Below are 14,317 nucleotides of genomic sequence, written 5' to 3'. Positions count from 1 at the left end.
TCCTAGCTCTTCCATATGTATGAAATATTACATATGTACATATGTATCACCTGGGTGCATATTCGAACGCAGAATAGCCCCGAAAAACGCCGGTGATATAAGTAAAGTCTAGCATCATATTTAAGAGGCGGCTAGATTTTGGGGGAATTGAAACAATATGGATCGAAATTACACACAAATATAGAAAATCATTTTTATTATTCTTGGTTTACCAACCTCCTGCCTCCAATCTAAACTGGTATAACATTTTTGAAAGCCAGTTAAATATTGTTAACAGTTCAAATATACCATTATATATTATGGGTGACATTAATATGGATTTTAAACTGAACATTCCTAAACAATGGTTTGAAATTTTAACGATAAACAATTTACCTAACTTGTTAATTCTCCAGCAAGTTGTACTCAGAATAGTCAAACAATAATAGATCATCTATACAAACTCCCTCGATACGGTTATAGAATGAAATATTTCAGTTTAAGGTCTTAGTGATCATTATTCAGTAATTTTTGTCATAGGAAATGATGAAAACATCAAGCGGCATTGCCATCTTGAAATCGAATATAGAAATTTCAAACAGTTCAATATATTATATGCATTTTTAAATGACCTTTCTCTCCAAAGCTTTTCAGATATTAAAACTATAGATAATCCAAATATGGCATTGGAAGTATGGTATAAATCATTTAATACTATTCTTAATCTGCATGCACCAAATATGGCATTGGAAGTATGGTATAAATCATTGGAAGTATGGTATAAATCATTTAACACTATTCTTAATCTGCCTGCACCAATTTGTCGTAAAATCTAAACGTCTTGTGTTATTAAACACTCTTCATTTCTCGACAACGTCCGGGAAAACAAGGCCTTGTCTAAAAACTAAACCCCTTTCAAATCTAAAACATCCCGAGAAACTGGACGGTCGTAAAGTAGACGATAAATGTCAAAACTAAACGGTGTTTCTAAATCTACACGGTAGCACAAACTGGGCGGTTTTTGATGAATCTTGACGGCATTTAACACATTGTTGACGTGCATTAGATTCTAGATGATAAGGGTAGTTTCTTACCTTTTTTCGTAAAATCTGGATGATACCCGGTCCCTAGTGTAAACTAGAGGTCCAGTATAAACTTCAAAAGCGTGCGGCAAGGAGGATTTTGGATGAAAAACCTGATTCACATTCGGCACCTTTGTTGAATCTCTAAATCTACCAACGCATTTAATACAACCAAGGAATGCTCACCTTCAAAATTCTAAGAGGCAAATTACCACCATATTTATGTAACACATTCTGTGAAAATTCTAAATTGACCGAAACTACCATGACTTTGAGATCAGAAAGTCAACTTAAATTAGCAATTCCAAAAAGTAAGAAAAAGGCAATGACAAAAACATTTCAATATACCGCCTCTGTATTCTGGCATTCACTACCTCAAACTGTGAAACATGCGTCTTCAAGTTTTATCTTCAAAAAGCGAGTTAGTAAAACATGTTAAATCTTTGAACCCTTTATACAGTCTTTCCGAGACTGTAGAAGTTACTAGAAGGGCTGAGTGAATGATGTAACATCAATGATGACAATCAAGTCAATGTAGAGATATTTTAATATTCATACAATACAAATACATGTACTTTATCTTTATGAAGAGTTAGTGGGTTTGTTTTTACAGGATTCTATATCTGTATTCTATACTGTCCTTGCCTGTAAAAACTTGTTTTCCCTTTTACTCTTCCCATATAAAACTGTCAAACTGTGGCTTCACCAGCAAGCTTGCTTTACTTTTTTACAAGCGGAAATGAAACAATAATAAGGCAAGACAAATCGATAAGTGATGCCAATGTAGGCGGAGTCTATACTACCCGATAAAATGAGTAATATGATAAGCAGGCCACTACACCCTTGTTATATATATATATATATATATATATATATAAATATTATAATCCAAATAGTGTGCATAGGCTAAACACAGAGTGCTCGATGAATAAATCCAGAGCGAATATAAATAATTAAAAATATGAAATCTGTAAGTTCTATACTTAAAGTTTCATGCGGTACTCCCACACTTATCAGAAGAAAAATACAAAAAAAAAAAAAATTTTTTGTATTGTACCGCATGAAACTTTAAGTAAAGAACTTACAGATTTCATATTTTTAATTATTTATATATATATATATATATATATATATATATATATATAATTACTTTTCTTTCCTGTTTGTTTGATATTTCTGTAATATAAGCTTATATAATATGATATATATTCACTTTGTAAATATTATTACTGTGTAGTTGCTAGTTTTATAGGGTAGGAAGGACATGTCTAAATATGTTCCCTCAGAAAATAAAGTCATTATTATTATTATTATTATTGTGTGTTTCAAACACAATGTTATCTGTCCCTAGTCGTGTGGGTGGAGGATTTTGGGAAATGCTCTTATATCTGAGGGAGCGGGAAATGTCTTATCCGTGAAATAGTCTAGGGTGGGGGATTGGGGAAGAGGCGCTTATATGTGAGGGAGGGGTTTTATTTACGTGGAATAGTCTAGGGTGGGGGGTTGGGGAAAGGCTCTTATATGTGAGGGAGGGGTTTTATACGTTGAATAGTCTAGGATGAGGGATTGGGGGAAGGGGTCTTATATGTGACGGAGGGGAGGGGTCTTATGCGTGAAATAGTCTAACGCCTCTCTTCAACTAAATGATGTATAAAAGTGATAAACATGTACAATTCATAAAAGTAACAAAAACTTACATTTCAGGTGGTGGTAGACTGTTTAATTGATGGACTTGTGGCTTTCAATATACGTAGTGTTAAACTTCTAGGATCAAGTAATATGTCTGTAATAAAGTTTGCTGTTTGTTACTATAATAATATGCTCTGACGTGTCCTTTTATATGAAAACTCCGTTATAAAAGTTTATTGAATAGTTACATGTATTTATGAATCACTCAATAATAGTTATTTCTATACATGACTTATATACACAATCAGATTTATAGGACAAATACAATAGGGTTATAATACATGTGGTTATCGAAATATAAAACTTTCATTTATTCGACGTCGGTATAATTTTTTTTTGTCCAATCCCCTTTGGACTACAGGACTTGGACGATTGGCAGCAAGTAATTAAAGTTTACAGCCATCAACTAAATATAAAAATACGATTTTACACCTGAACGGGGCACCATTTTATTATTAGCGCAGACCACTGGTCAAGGACAACGCACACACCCCACCCCCCTTTACAATCCCTTCCATCTATATGGGTTTTACTGCGAGAACTTCGCTTTTCTACAAAGTAAGCGGATTCTTTTTCCCTACTTTTATTTAAAATTCTATCGGTATTGAATTCTAGCCAATGAATTAGCTAGACCTCCAATTTTAATTTACATTTATTATGAGAAAGAAGAAGATGGCCCGTCCTCTCTTCTTACGACAGAGAATTTTAATGTCATTTTTCAAAGAATGGTTTTATGTTTTTACGATTGTATTTTAATACGTCGCCATGGTAATGATCTATATTCAAACAACCTGTCAATAACATCATATATAATATATAAAATATAGCTTAGAGAAAATTATATATCAACAAACGGGCTAGAAACAAGTGAAGTAAAATGTTCTATCAACGAGACAAAGTCTAAGTCAGTATTCTCATGTCATTGATTGTGTGTGTGTGTGTGTGGGGGGGGGGGGGTCCGCGGTAGCTCAGTGAGTAAGACATTGGCTTGCTAACCTGAAGGTCTATGTTCGATCGGGGAATGCTCACTAGTCCGCAGGTTCATTACTCCACCGATATATATTATTAGGGTAAGGATTAAGTAATAGTTGGGGATCATTACTCCACCGATATATATTATTAGGGTAAGGATTAAGTAAGGGTTGGGGATCATTATTCCACCGATATATATTGTTAGGGTAAGGATTAAGTAAGGGTTGGGGATCATTAGTCCACCGATATATATTATTAGGGTAAGGATTAAGTAATAGTTGGGGATCATTAGTCCACCGATATATATTATTAGGGTAAGGATTAAGTAATAGTTGGGGATCATTAGTCCACCGATATATATTATTAGGGTAAGGATTAAGTAATAGTTGGGGATCATTAGTCCACCGATATATATTATTAGGGTAAGGATTAAGTAATAGTTGGGGATCATTAGTCCACCGATATCTATTATTTGGGTTCGGTTAGGATTAGGTTTATTGATAACCATATTTATAGATTTCTTATAGCGGCGCGAAGCGCGGTGCTTGAGCAAAGCTCTTTTCCGGTAACACAGGAGCGTAATTGAAAATGTCACCCACAGACTGTTGATTAAAAAAAAATTCAGACAGGAACCGGATACACTGGGGAAAACAGGCAATGCGCATGTCTGTCAATGCGCATGTCAGCGCATGTCAACTTACCAAATCTCGCCCAAGCGAGATTTTGGGTCTCTAAGAAATATTTCTATGACGCGTCGAATAAATGACGTCAGATAATTTTGACGTCAATGAAAATCCTCACACCTTTTTGTTCTTTTTTCAGTTGGGGAAACTTTATTATGAAGGTTTTATTTGACAACAATCACATCAGCTTCGCTCTACTCAGGCAAGGCCTGTTACATATTATGTAACAGGCATTGCCTGAGTAGAGCGAAGCTGATTATTGTCAAATATAAAACCTTCATAATTAATTTTCTCAAGTGATACAAAAAATGTTAAATAATTTAGTTTTTCCAAATTGATTTTCATTTAGATCTAAATTGTATACATTAATTTTGTTTTTAAAAAAAGAACAAGAAAGTGTGAGAATTATTTTCATTGACATCAAAAATATGTGACGTCATTGATTAGATGCGTCACAGAAATAGTTCTATGAGGCGCGTAATCTCGCTTGGGCGAGATTTGGTAAGTTGACATGCGCATTGCCTGTTTTGCCCAGTGTATCCGGTTCCGGTCTGAATTTTTTTTTAATCAACAGTCTGTGGGTGACAATTTCAGTTCCGCTCCTGTGTTACCGGAAAAGAGCTTTGCTCAAGCACCGCCTAGAAGTAGATCTATAGGTAGGCCTATACGTCTTTAAGCTATCTAACTTATGAATATGTAACAGGCATTGCCTGAGTAGAGCGAAGCTGATTATTGTCAAATACAAAACCTTAATAATTAATTTTCTCAAGTGATACAAAAAATGTTAAATAATTTATTTTTTCAAAATTGATTTTTATTTAGATCTAAATTGTATACATTAATTTTGTTTTTAAAAAAAAGAACAAAAAAGTGTGAGAATTATTTTCATTGACGTAAAAAATATGTGACGTCATTGATTAGACGCATCATAGAAATAGTTCTATAAGGCGCGTAATCTCGCTTGGACGAGATTTGGTAAGTTGACATGCGCATTGCCTATTTTCTCCAGTGTATCCGGTTCCGGTCTGAATTTTTTCTTAATCAACAGTCTGTGGGTGACATTTTCAATTACGCTCCTGTGTTACCGGAAAAGAGCTTTGCTCAAGCACCGCGCTCCGCGCGGCGCTTTAGAGCTTCGCTCTATATAATATGACCTTTTGCTCTAACTTGTCTAAGTCTAAGCTAAATCAAATCAAGGTAATTTAGGGACTAACGTGGTTCAGTTTTATTTCAATAATTCAATTGATGGGTCTTTTTTTTTTAGCATTGACTGAGTGAGAGGAGACTGAAGGACCCGGAGAAAACCCACGAGGTTGGACAGGCGACCCTACACCTGTCGCGTACAAGTGGGGAATCGAAACCACGCCACTTGAATCCATGACATGTCATAGTCATAGGTCTAATAAACGTATTAATATCCGGTAATTTAAATTAATAAATTGTAGATCTTTTTTAGTAGTTGCGCTTTCGCGGGACAAGAAGTAGTTGCGCTTCGATGTAAACCAACTCATTCCTTGCATTCTTTATCGCATGCTATCTAGTATTTTCGTAATTTTAGATTTACATGTAGTTGTGATTTTTAAAGGATCAAATTTTAAATCGTAAGCTTTACCCATTAAGTCTGTAGTTGCACATGTTCTTTTTACATTCTATAGTTTGTGTATCAAAAAATGTTATTCTATGTAGGTCTACAATTACTTGTGGTAAACAATTTAAGTGTTATGTATATGGTATGTTATATACTTTCCAAATTTCATAACAAAAATATTATTTTGCTCAATTTTCGATTGCAATAAGCTTTTAATACAGAAAGCCTAATACTGTTATGCTATTCAAAATCACATTTCCCATTTTACTGGTAGGCCTTAATCCGACCAATAAAATATTTACTGACGCACTGTCACTAATTTTAAACCATTCAGTAATTCAAAATAATTTTAATTTACTCTGTCATTATCTAGTAATAGTAGGCTGTATGGTAAACTTCAGTTTTCATGGCAGATAATTCCATAAGTACACAGTATAAACTAAATTTTCTATTTCTAAATAATCAGTTGACAAAAAAATCACAAAAATAAAAGTAACTCTGAACACAGATCAGACCTAATGTCATGGATATCTAGAGCAAACTTCAGATTTATAATAATTTAATATATTCTTGTGTAGTAGTGTAAACTGGATAATTTCGAAGTATTAGGGGGCCTATAAAGTCTGTCAAAACATTACATGACACCCAGAGCAATATGCAAAGTATTCATTCTAAATAATGTTTATTGAAAAATATTATAGGCCTATTTCAAATAGAATTATCGTTAATTATTTTATTTTTTTTAAAAAAATGAAAGCCTACATTAATTAATAGAACAAAAATCATAAAAGCACACAGTGAGTCAACTTTGGGGCCAAAGGTGTTTTATCTTGGAAAACAACCAACGGCTCAAATCTGTTTATTGGAAAACGTTATATGCCTATTTGAAATTCGATTTTAATATTCTTAAATTATTTTTTTATATTTTAATGAAAGATTACTTTATTAACATAAAATAAATAAGAAAATCACACAGTAATAAGCTCTAGAAGACAAAGGTAAATCGTGTTGATGTTGAATAAAATAGGCCTTATCCAAAAAAGGGCGTGTCACTTTGACATTTTCAAATGGTCCATTTTAAGGTGTATGGAAATTACATTTCAAATCTAGGAATCGAAACAACAAGTATTTGGTGGATTAGTTTTAAAGTTAATAAAAACTTTTTAAAATCGACAATAATTTACGGCCTTATAGGCCAATTCATAAATCGTCACAAATGCCGTCTCTCACTTCATTCCGGGCTGGACCACGCTTTATCTATGCATGTTTTAAAAATATGAATCATGTTTTATAAATTCCCGAAAAACACACACAACTAACGTATGCTTGTATGTGATAATTCTCGGTAGTTTTGTTACCGAAAATACTATAAAACTACGAAATTAAAGAGATTTAGTTCATCGATATAGATATCGTAACGTCGTTGAGCGAACTGTCAGTGAGTGTTTATTACAGAAGATTCCCAAGATGCATTGCGCGTCGCTGTGTGACTATGGGCCGTAATGCGAGTCGATACTCTTTGTATTTTTACTCTGTGCTAGTACCAATGACGTCAGAGTATAGACGTCATTGCCTAGTTCCATGATAATTGATGATCACTTGTTGACCTTTAACATGCACATGCGCAGATACAAATTACTAAAAATTTACACGGCCACACACACGGATAATTATAAAATAAATATCAAAATCTGCCATAAAACTGTTTACATTTTGTAAACGAATTTCATATTTTACTATCAAGTTTGTCTAGTTATTCGGATGGGGCGAAGAACAGATGCCATCCTATGATACAAATACCCTATTACTAACCATACTGGGGGTACTACCTGGTGCTACCTTATAAATACCCTATTACTAGCCACACTAAGTGTCCTACCCTATAAATACCCAATTACTAATCACACGGAAGGTCATATCCTATAAATACCCTATTACTAACTCAGGGGCGGATCCAGAGGGGGTGTTTGGGGGGGCCGACCCCCCCCCCCCCCTGCTCAGCAACATAAAAAAAATTGTAAATCAACACTTTTTATGAGAAAAGTTTCTCGGTCGTGTGCTTTATCCTTTATCGTCAGATGTGGGACAGGATGGGCACTCAAAGCACGAGATAATAACATTATGTGATTTCACAATTAATGCTTTGCATCCATGAAATTGAATCACAATGTCATTGTATTAATTCATAATAAAAATTGACGTCAAACGAGATGTTGAATTTCTCTGTTTAAGAAGTTCAATGTGTATGTATATACGCTAAAATGACGATATAGACCATGCGGCGGGGGGGGGGGGGGAGATACATTGTATCAGGAACCTGGCAGACACCCTCCTGCAAAAATTCCTGGATCCGCCCCTGTAACTACACTGATGGTCTTATCCTGTAAATACCCTATTACTAACCACACTGATGGTCTTACCTTACCCTATTACCTTATAAATACCATATTACTAACCATACTGGGGGTACTACATGGTGCTACTTTATAAATACCCTATTACTAATCACACTGAGGGTACTACATTACTAACCACACTGAAGGTACTACCCTATTACTAACCACACTGAGGGTACTATCCTATTACAACCACACTGAGGATACTACCCTATAAATACCCTATTACTAACCACACTGAGGGTCATATCCTATAAATACTCTATTATTAACCACACTGGGTAAGACATTGGTGTTTGTGAAATTGTCCTCTATGACGAATAAATACCAGTCAATATCTTCATTCCACTAGTTTGCCATTATTGTATATACTGACTTTCAGTTTGGTTGCTCTTTAGTACCTGGACGGTAATATAATTTATAAGACAACTGCAGATTCAGCACAAACAAGCAGAACGACTCTTTAAAGGAGCTAAATTGCTAATCTTTGGCACCGAGAAATGGACACAAATACAGAGAGACAGAGAGAGAAATGGTGTTTATTGTTTACAGTTTTGGTGATGAAATGCGCATGTACCAGGAGAATTCATTTGCAGTTTATTTGCCTTTCGGTATTTTATCTTCAATAATTGATTTATGCTGGACACAAGGGACTGTCATTAATATCCTTTAGGGAATATTGAAATGCAAATACTTATGCAGGTTGACATATGATAAATAGTCATGGTCACTTGACATGCTTTGAGAGTATGTTCACAGATGAAGAACTTATCGCCCCAACAGAACCACTGAGCTGCACATGCGACACGCAATAGCGGAATACACGGTGGGGGGGGGGGGGGTCACTTGACACTTCAAGGATTTATACTATCCATGTTTGCTTTCCTATCGGTTCTTGCATAAGATTTATTGTTTAGTGTATCTTTGTTTTAGTGTGTTACGTTTAATTTGATCGAGAGATGTGTTCGTCGACGTCAATGTCAAACGACAACACTGCAAGAATTGGTCGTGGCAATGCAAGAGGAGTGGGTCAGATTGCCCCAAATCGTGATTGGACGGTTGAGTAGGAGCATGCCACGACGAATTGCTGAATGTCTGAGGATTGGTGGAGCAATTATTCATTATTAAGACAAAAAACAAAAATGTCCATTTTCACTTTGGACAGTGTATCTCTTTGCGAGTGAAATGGGGTCGTCAGATAAGCAATTGGCCTGTTTTGTATTGTTTCTGAATATCCCCAACTTTTTTTGAAGAGTATATAACAAGACATTTCTATAATATCAAGATTAAATGTTGTATTTTAAATCTCTGTTCTAAACTTAAAATTTTAAACTCTACTATGAAAGAGTGACCTCGTGCTATCTGCAGATACAGACACTATAGTTAAACAAACGATGAAAGGGTACTGATAACGATGTTGTAGGTGTGGATTCCGTTATTTACATCAGTTGTTTTATAGGTCCTCAAGACAGAATTAATACGAGAATATTTTTATTGTGGATATCCTATGACGAATGCATTAAGAACCCTACAGAAGATCAAATTCAAATTTTAGTAATTTGATTGGAAAATATTAGATTGATTTTAGTGCTTAGCCAATCAAAATTGAAGTATCTACTAAAATTTGGATTTTATCTTTAGTTAAAATTTCGTGAAACAGGCCCCAGAGTTTACGATTTTAAGTTTAGAATAGAGTTTTAAAATATAACATATAATTTGGGTATTATAGAAATGTAATGTTATATAATATAGGATATTAATGACAGTTCCTTGTGTCAAATATAAATTTCTGTACTGAAGATAAAATACCAAAAGGCAAATAAATTACAAATGAATTCTCCTGGCACATGCGCATTTCATCATCAAAACTGTAAACAATATCAGTTTAGAAAAGGAGACGCGCGACGCCTTTTGAGGGCCGACGTCGTGTTAAAAAGCCGGCGTCGCTTTTTTTTTCTCTATAGCTTAACACTGAAAAGAGCGATGCACGACGCGCGACGCGAATTTGGCGTCGCGCGTCGCTTTTTTTAAAGGCGACGCGCGAAGTGGCCGAAATAGAACACCATAATAAACTGATTTATTGTAATTTCTATTCAGTTCGGCGAAATACGAGAAGAGTATTTCCGGGAATCCTAATCTGGGAAAACCGACGTTAATCTGTGACCGGGAAACACGTATCTGATGACGTGATTAAAAGTGTGTAAATTTTTCATGAATGTTTAAGAATTTAGCAAGTTTACATTTTTTATTGAAAGAGTGATTACTTTCGATCATTCTCAGCATGTTTTCATGATACAAGAATGGCTGCGTGTTCACTTTCAGCGTAAATGACCTCATTTGACCTTAACCCCCGAATATCTCGAAAACGCCCCAACTGCGCCATAAAATACTCTAGAAAAGTTGGTTTTGGTATTGTGCAGATTTCATGCCACCATCCCCCCACCCACACACACCCATCCCACTGATCATCCAGATTAATATTGATATTATTCAATACGTTAAAAATAGAAGATGAAATTGCAATAGACGCTGTGTGTAAGGTCGGGAGAATGAATAATGGCCTGATAGAAAAATACCAAGAGACATTATTGCATGTTTCCTAAGACGATAAGACAACTATAACATTATATCAACGAGGAAGATCTTGTAGGGGTCGGGGATAGAAATTGCTGAAGATATGACGGAGATAAAGTTAAAATTATTGAAGGACATTTAAAACCATGATTCACCAACGGACAAAAAACATATCCCCACAAGATTATTATAGTGTATCTTTGTATATATTTTATTACTATTTAATTTTAGTGAAAATACCAATTGATCAATGTCCGAATTGATATCTCACTAACCTTCTAAGTCTTTTTTCAACTGTTTGAGTTTATACTTATAATGGGACGATATATATTCCGTAATTATAGTTAACACCCCTTCTTGCTATGTCCTAAATCCGCCCTTGTTGTGGCCAATAGACAGTTTTGGACACTCGTTTTTTTAAAGTACAATTTTAACTATTTAATTTAATGAATTACGAGGTAAACTATATGCTAGATAATTCTATAGTGTATTGTTTGAATATATAATTCATGTAATAGTGTGAATATATAGATGTCAGTCTACACGACTGTATATACATGTGTGTTTCATAATACAAGTATCGTATGATACAAGACAGAGATAATGTCATCACGCCCCGTGGATCACGATTTACTTAAAGAGATATCATGGAAAAATAATCAAATAATGGCAAACGTTCGGTGTAACTAAGAATACAAATAATGATTACCCTTAGATTTATGTATTTGATTTCATATATTCTATATTAAAGAGACACCCAGCTATAGCCTATAATATATGGTATATCAGAATTAAAACGTATCAGATAAGATAATAGTACAATATGCCTGTCGTATCACAATGGATATATCGTCAACTACTTTAATATTTCAATAGATGATATAATTACTGTATTCAACAATATTTGACTTGGTGATTCTTTTTTTCTTCTAAAATATAAAACATTGTTATCGACTACTCCACATAGATTTTGTTTTGCTTCTGTTATTTTGTCTCCTCAGGGCCGGCGGAAGCAATTCTTGATTGGGGAGGCTTCCATCCTGGGTCCTTATAGGCAGGGGTCCAGGGACCGCAATAACCTGGAGAAAAGAGTACTTGCGGCCCCCCCCCCTTAGTTCCCCCCCCCACTCCGCTGGGCCTACTCCTACATCAGATATTTTGACGTCTTGATGACTTATGAAGATAGAAACGTTACAATTGTCCCAGATATTGCTATTTTATTATCTGAGTTGTTAGTTGTTAGTTATACCCTTGTAATAATGGTATATTCACACATCGATGACGTGAAGTATGTATTATTAGAAGTCAATATATATCATATCTACTGTGGCAAAGCTAGTTTCATTTTGTTAGTATTGTTTTATTTATGGTCTGTAGACGCCTAAATGGTCAAGACTAATAACAGCTATATTTAGATATAGGTCACTGTAGTTATATATAGTGAGGGAAAGGATATTTGATAACTCTGTGAATAGTATGTTGACAGACTCTTTCTAAGTTTTATAAAAATATTGCTATCTGCCATATATTATGTTTAATTTTATAATTTAATAGAAACCCATGTCTTGTTATTTAGCATACTATTAGTGAGTTTATATCCCTATTATATAATCTATTTTGTTGGAAATGTACCATAATACATTGTCTTATAGTATTGAGTATTATTATCCCCCCTTTACTTAAATAGCTGAATTTGAATATATAGCATGCAATATAATTTATATGCATATCCTATAACTTATCAAACGTAACTAAATGATACTTTTGTATATCAACTTAATCATAAATCACATTATGTCCATCTGTTAAATAATGTTGCATTTATATTGTTGACAATGTATACGCTGTTTACATAAGGAGCGTATAGTTTATAATTTTGCATGAGCTTGGAACGAATTCGCAGAATCGAGGTTATCCTGTCGAGACGGCCAGGCGAACGTGTTACCCTGGGTCAGTTGTTCCCACTGGGATATCCGTCTCCAGGGTCGAAGCGAAGCTCTAGATATTACACCTATAGTTCATGATGAATGCTCTTTGAGCACACAGCATTTAGATGCTTGCATCTGATGAACAGACTTTAAACTGCATGCAGTTTATAAACAGATACAGCCTTTAGATGCTTGCATCTAATGAACAGTTAAAGACATGCGTTTAATGCAAAGTTACAGCCTTTAACTGCTTGCAGTTAATGAACAGTATAGCTTTTAGCTATTAAACAGAACAGATCACAGAACGGCTTGAAATGGGACAGTTCGCCTCTTTATAAATAGTATAAAAGAGTTTTCCCAGTCCATTAAAACTTACCTGTATATATGTTATGATACATAATAAAACTTTATAGTTTTATACAGTTTTGTTCCGTTTGTTCGAAGAAAGAGAGCCAAACAGAGCAAAACTACTTTTTAGCTAGTTCGCCTTCTCCTCTGAAGAGTCTCTACCTTAAACGGCTTGTGATCGGCCTGAGCAACAATTGCAGCAGAATTCCCCACACTACCAAACCGCTACACCATTTTGTGGCGGAAGACAGAAGAAGAAGTAAAAAAGCGCGCCACACTACATTACAACTTTTATAAAACTAACATAAAATATTTAAATTAAATTCTCGGAATCCGCAAAAATAGTGACACATGAGTGAAATGGGGTATTTCGGGTTATAACGCATGCGTCAACTGAATAAGATAATATCTCAACCAACCATGCAGGCCAAAGCACAGGCACTTGAAGGGATTAAAATAAAACTTCTTTCTACTCTTTGACTATATATAACAGTAATAACAAGGTTTATCAGCTGACATTTTGTTTTGACTTGTTGACGACCTTTCGTCTGCTATCATCTCACAATACTCACTAGTTCTAACACTTTCCGTCGTTTTTATTGCCAACGAAACTTTATTTGATCAGTATCCACCTTCCAATGTAATTAAATTTGTCATTTTACAGCGTTATTAATTACAAATCAAACTTGATTTAAACGGATTGAAACTCGATCACTTTAAATAATAAATATTAATGGGAGAACTTTGTCAGGAAAACAAGATTTCTTCGAATGGTGACCTCCAATATTTAACAAGAATGAATTATAGTATTTAGTCTGTCCTGTTTAAATGTTGTACACATGAATTGAATGACAACAATTGGTGCCACTTTATACTCACCCATAACCAAACTGCTCCCTCACCCACTCCAATTACAAAAACAACGCAAAGAAAAGAAAAATAAATATAATCAAAACAAAAATACTCTGATAATTCGCCCCACACCGTTTTACAAAAGTTTATAACAATAAAAGTGCTTACTAATCTTGCGGCAATATGAACATAAAATATATATTGTTGATATTACATGACAATAAAA

The 14,317-nt window shown here is 34.5% G+C and overlaps 1 protein-coding gene across 11 annotated transcripts in view; it reads right to left on the bottom strand.

The window, feature by feature from the left end:
* Nucleotides 1-14,317, bottom strand: part of LOC126811616 (uncharacterized) — a 316,159-nt gene that overhangs the window by 43,344 nt on the left and 258,498 nt on the right. For 4 of the 11 annotated variants that reach the window (XM_056098987.1, XM_056098997.1, XM_056098998.1 and 1 more), the window contains exon 2: nt 2,759-2,844. The exons of 5 other annotated variants lie outside the window; for them this stretch is intronic. The gene's annotated coding sequence lies outside the window, so the exon portion shown is untranslated. Of the gene's footprint in view, nt 1-1,073; nt 1,585-2,758; nt 2,845-8,622; nt 8,863-14,317 lie in introns of those variants that run through there. 2 more of the 11 variants (XM_056098988.1, XM_056098992.1) reach the window with 2 other exon arrangements.

The sequence above is a fragment of the Patella vulgata genome, chromosome 2 (genome assembly GCF_932274485.2).
Source record: "Patella vulgata chromosome 2, xgPatVulg1.2, whole genome shotgun sequence".
Lineage (NCBI taxonomy): Eukaryota > Metazoa > Mollusca > Gastropoda > Patellidae > Patella > Patella vulgata.
The sequence above is the reverse complement of the archived record's forward strand: the minus strand, read 5'-3'. Positions and strand labels throughout refer to the sequence as shown.